Below are 5,886 nucleotides of genomic sequence, written 5' to 3'. Positions count from 1 at the left end.
GAAAGGGAAGGAGGAATTGAAGGTTTCAAGAGTTTCAAGGGAAGCTACCAACTGGTTATTCATGCTACTTAAACAAATTCAATTCTGAAGATTCCAATCTTATCCTATAGATGTCCTACTTTTCACATAGTATAGCCAGCAGGACTTAAAGTGTAACTGACATTGTAATTTGCAACCCAGCAGGATCAACAGATCAATGTTTGATTTTGGTTGTCAGGTATCTCAATTTTGCAGCTTAATAGATAAGATATTCTTTATCACTGTTATAGAAAGTTTTTTTGGTTTCTGCTACTGCCTTGAGCAGCTTTTTGAACTTTAATTTATTTTAAAGTTTCCTGAGACTTCACCTACTTCACAATTCTTGATTTTCTCCTTTGTTCACACTGTTGAATGACAGTGGTGATGCAGTTCTCCAAACCTTAGCTCTCAATGAGGTTATTCTAGACGATCACCAGATAAGTAAAATTTCTCTGGCTTCCTTAGAACAAAGCTTCTTATATTTCAATAAGGAATATTAATAGGAACATGACCATCCAATTAAATCAATTGAAGATTATACACGTTTTCCTAAGAATCTTTTCCCTAGAATGTAGTTCAATAATGTGGATGGTAAAGTAGTTGTCATGGAGCTAGGAGAACAGATTTCAAAAGTTTTTTTTTGTTTTGTTTTGTTTTTGTTTTTGGCTAATATTGGGATCCTAAATCTTAGGAATTAGAAATTCCTCCAAAATTAAAGGGTGGTTGGGATGTTGGGGGGGAAAAAGAAGTATTATGTACACATAATCATTTCCTGTTGACTGATAATGTTTTTATTACCCAACACCTGCTTTCATTTCCTATTATCTTCTAACCCTCATTATAATGTATATTTAATTGCAGATTGCCTGGCACATTCCCAGTACTCACCAAGAGTTGAGAGGTAAATCTATATTAATACATTGTTTATTTTAATAACATTTTGAAATGAAAGTGATGAGGCTGGACTAAATTATCTGCTTTATACTAGATCACAGAGGTTAAAAAGATAATTTCCTGGGCATCAAGACCATTTTTATTTCCATAACACAAAGCTTAACAATTTATGTAGATAAGCAGAATGATAAAACTAACTGAAGACAGAGAAAACAGCAAAAATATGTATGCACATTAAAAACAAAAATCAAAGAAAGTTTTCAACTTCCATGGTTCTAAGTGCATTTACTAAAGATGTTGAAAAATTTATTCTGTTACCAAGTAGCTTGATAAAATTTAAGTGATTTCATGTTTCTGAGAAAAATATAATAAAAATATGGTCACCTGTTATTAGACATATTAGATAAGTTTATTATAGTTCTTTAGAGTTTTATACAAAAAAAACTGTAATTCATAGAATACTAGTCCTGGGACTCACCAATAAACAGCATTGGAAATTTCTTGATCATGTCATCATCCATCATGAAGGAAACAAAAATATATATCTTTATGTGCTTGAGATTATATATAGTATTTCTATATGAGTGTATGAAGTGGTTAGACTACTTATGAAAACATTGTAAAAAAAAGGAAAGTTTCAGAATATGTTATCATTCTTCTATAAAACTGAAAATAATAATTTAATCAAAACAACAAATAATTATCACATTGACATAAAAACTATTCTTTATACATCGCCAGTATCTTATATATGACCACTTGTGCTGAAAAGAATTATTTCTCATTATTTTTAAAACAAACTTGTATCTGCATTGTGTGTATATATGTGCATATATGTGTATATACATATATATATATATATACATATACATATATGTGTTTGTTTATTCAATTATATATATTTTAATAAAGAGAGCTCATCAAGCCTTAAAGGTCACAGTTTTTTAAATATAATTTTAGTATCCTAATGGCACATTTTTTAATTAATTTTCTCATTTAATATTGTATTTTAGTAGACTTACTGAGGTGTAATTGTCATAAAATACTGTACATATCGAATGCATGTTATCCCATGGATATGGTATTTTCATATATCCTTGAAACCATACCACAGTCAACATAATAAATATATCCCTCACCTGCAAAAGTTTCCTCCTACCCTTGCCCCGACTTTTGTAGCAGGAACACTTAACTTGAGATATATCCTCTTAAAAATTTTACAGTGTACAGTACAGTGCTGCTTACTACAGGCACTATATTATGTAACAGACCTCTAGGACTTACTTATCATGTAATTCTGAAGCATTATGCCCTTTGACCAACTCCCCATTCTGCCATCTCCCAGCCCCTAGTCTTTACCATATGCTCTCTGCTTCTAGGAATTCAAGGATTTTTAATGGATCATGCAGAGTTTATCTATTCATGACTGGATTAGTTCACTTAGGAAATGTCCTCTAGGTTTTTTCATGCCATTTCAGAAGGATGTTCTTTTTAAAACTGAATAGCACTCCATTGCATGTATGCACTACATTTTACTTAATCAATTGTCTATTGAAGCGCATTTCTGTTTACCTGTAACAGTGTACCAATTGACCACCCTCTCCCTATTTTTCAGGCTTTCTTCCTCTCTATAGCCTCTGGTAACTACTATTTGATGAGATAAGCTTTTTTGGATTCCATGTGTGAATGAGATCATGTGGTATTTGTCAATCTGTGACACAGTGCCTGCAGATTCATAGTGCTGCCACAATTGAAAGGATCACGTACTTTTTAAATGTCTGAATAGTATTCCATAGTTCATAGGTATCACTTTCATCCATTCATCAATTGATGAACATTTTCCATTTCTCGACTACTGTGAGAAGTTCCTTAATAAACATGGAAATGCAGATATCTCTTCAACATACATATTTCCTTTGGACATATATTCAGTAGTTCTAGTTTCTGAATTATAAAGAAGTATTATTTCTATTTTTTTTTAGGAAACATCATAGTATTTTTTCATAATGGCCTCATTAGTTTACATTCCATTAATAATGTTCAAGGGTTCTATTTCCTTCACATCTTCACCAGCTCTTGCTATCTTTTGTTATTTTAATGGATGTTGGTAGAAAATCATTACTCCTTTTATTATTTTAACATTATAATACAAACAAAGTTAAAAAACAGTATGAAAATAATAAAAAGCAAAAACAAATTACTTCAGAGGAACTCCAAGAAATGAAAGAAATCTTAAAATTAAGCATGAATCAAACTAAACTTATTGATTATATCCTGCAGTTAATAATTCAAGTATTTCAACCAGCAAATGACATACACACATATAGAAGCATTACTTGTAATGCTGAAAGATTATTCATGCAAGTTGTTTTCAAGTGATTGCAAATATATTAAATTAAATACATTCAGAAGTTTCTAATGTAGTACTAGAAAGCTTTTGGCTATATAAGACTACAGATTTCTATTTCATATATGACTTTAGTGTCATATATGTATAAAAATAATGAATAAAAATATTTTTCTATAGAAGGAAGTAATATTTATTTCCTGATATATGCTTGTATATGTTTAAATAGGAAAATGAGAAAAATAGATAAAATTAACATTATGATCATTAAAATTGATTGTTTTTTTTAAAGTTCTGCAATACTCAGAAATATGCATTTAGAAAAATTGATCATTCATTTAGTGGTTTAAACCACTAAAAACATCTTAATGAAATGTACATATATTCATTTAGGATGTTAAAATAAAAATAAGTGCAAACAATAAATAAATAAACTTTTAGTCAAAAGATGAAAAATTTTTTAAATGCATATTTTCAATTTTGTAGACATAGGACATAGACAAATTGCTTTTGGATCACTCAATATATTTTTTCTATATTTGTTTGTTGTTTTTGATTGAAACCAGGACACTGAAGTATATCTCAACCCCTTAATATATACAAGAAATATATTTTTGAAATAAAAAAATCTATTAGAAATAATTGTGAGTCAACAAAGTTATGATAATTAAGTACCAAAAATCTAATGTAAGCAAGTAATTATAACTAAGCAAAAATAAATGAATTAGTAAAAAGTCCAACATTAAGAAAATTCTTTGAGCATAGTTAAGAAAATAGAGGAAAAAAATAGAAAGACATTAATATTTGAACATGTTAGAAATAATAAGATTAATGTAACAAAACTAACTAGGAAACAGAGATTAAGAAATGTAATTTGGGGGCGCGTGGGTGAGACAGGTCAGGACCAGGAGTCTCTTAGCTCCTCAAGAAATGTCTTCGCTTTCAGAATCTGCTTTGCGCATGAATCTGAGTGCCCCGCTCTTCGGTGAAGTTTCCAGGCCAACTGATTCCAAATCCATGAAAATAGTGAAACTATTCAGTGAGCAGCCATTGGCCAAGAGGAAGGAGACATACGACTGGAACCCAAATCACAACACATATTTTGCTCTCATGGGCACACTGTGTTTTCTTGGCCTGAACAGAGATAAGCATCAGGATTTTAAGCATGAGCAAAAGTGTCTAAAGAAGCTTCTTGGAAAGGGAAACCAAATAAAGGAGAAGGGAAAAGAGCAACAAAAAAGAAGTAGTATCGGCCCATCAAGAGAGAAAATTTCTTCCTCAGTGATTATGAGAAGAAAGTACCATCTTTCCATGTATTAGAGGAATGTAATCTGCCTCAGTGAAGGTTACTTGGAGAGACACAATCCTCCCTGTATTGAAGTCTAATTCAATTAAATGGTGACTGGTTGCCAAGTGTGGTGGTGCATATACCTGTAATCCCTGTAATTTGGGAAGCTGAGGCAAAAGGATTGCAAATTCCAGGCCAGCCTCAGCCACTGAGCAAGACACTGTCTCAAATTTTTAAAATATGAACAAAAATAAAGAGATGTAATTCAGTGGTAAAGTATCTCTTGGTTCAGTCCCAAGTACCAAATAAAATAAAATTGTGACTGGTAAAAAAAAAAAAAAAGGGGAATCTGAAGATTTCAATATAATTATTTTTTGGTAGAATATAAGTAAGCAATATGTCTACAAAAGAAGAATCATAATTTCAATAATGAACATAAAATACATATACATATTTGAGATTTTAAAATATACCTATCAACCTTTTAAAAATCAGTAGTTTAACAAGTTGATCATACAATTAAATTGTATTTATTTCCATGTCCTGGTTTCAATCATAATAGAAATCCATCATGCATATTTTAGTGTAAGAACTATAAATAAAATGAGTATTTAATCTAGTTGCCACTTAAAAAAGTATATAATTGATTTCTAGCATACACTGTTCCACAGTTTGGAAATATTCTAAATGTTTAAGTGAGATACTCAAAATAGCCACATATACATTTACCAATTATTATATTTTATATATAAAAATTCAAAACAATCAAGATGATACATAATAATATTTGAACTAACAGTGAGAAATCTTATGCTCACAATTTTGAAAATACTTTTTCAATTAAGTTACTTTTCATACAATAATCTATGATATCTTTAAAATTACAATTGTCAAAACATAGGGAAATTTTACTTTTTTAGAAATAATTATACATTGATCAAAAACAATAAATCTGAATTACTTGGAGAAATTTGGATGATGCATGTATTATTAAGAAAGCTTATTCTGACGTACATGAACTTTTTTCTAGTATTACAATAATAAATGTAGTGCGGCACTAAAATAGGCTAAAGTATAACAAGAAAATTCTAGATACAAACAAAAATTTGCAAACAAACTATAAATACTATGTATATTTAAGATTAAAGTGTGAATTAAGTGAAAAGTAATGCCGGATTCAAGGAAAAGTAGCAAATTTTATTTCCATTTGGGGGGAAAAAAGGCATTCAAATGTCTACTTATTTATGCAATGCCATTGGAAAAAAACACACTTGTTACACTGCCAGATAAAGAAACCAAAATGTATTATGTTCTTTCATGACTCACATGTTTTTATTAT

The 5,886-nt window shown here is 30.0% G+C and overlaps 1 pseudogene; it reads left to right on the top strand.

Moving 5' to 3' along the window:
- The first annotated feature begins 4,189 nt into the window (after positions 1-4,189).
- Positions 4,190-4,506, top strand: LOC124081251 (small ribosomal subunit protein mS33-like; annotated as a pseudogene).
- The last annotated feature ends 1,380 nt before the right edge of the window (positions 4,507-5,886 follow it).

Source organism: Marmota monax, unplaced genomic scaffold (genome assembly GCF_021218885.2).
Source record: "Marmota monax isolate L192 unplaced genomic scaffold, Marmota_monax_Labrador192_F-V1.1 WCK01_AAM20220418_F8-fsc00783, whole genome shotgun sequence".
Classification (NCBI taxonomy): domain Eukaryota; kingdom Metazoa; phylum Chordata; class Mammalia; order Rodentia; family Sciuridae; genus Marmota; species Marmota monax.
Note: the sequence above shows the minus strand (reverse complement) of the source record. Positions and strands in the feature narration are given on the sequence as shown.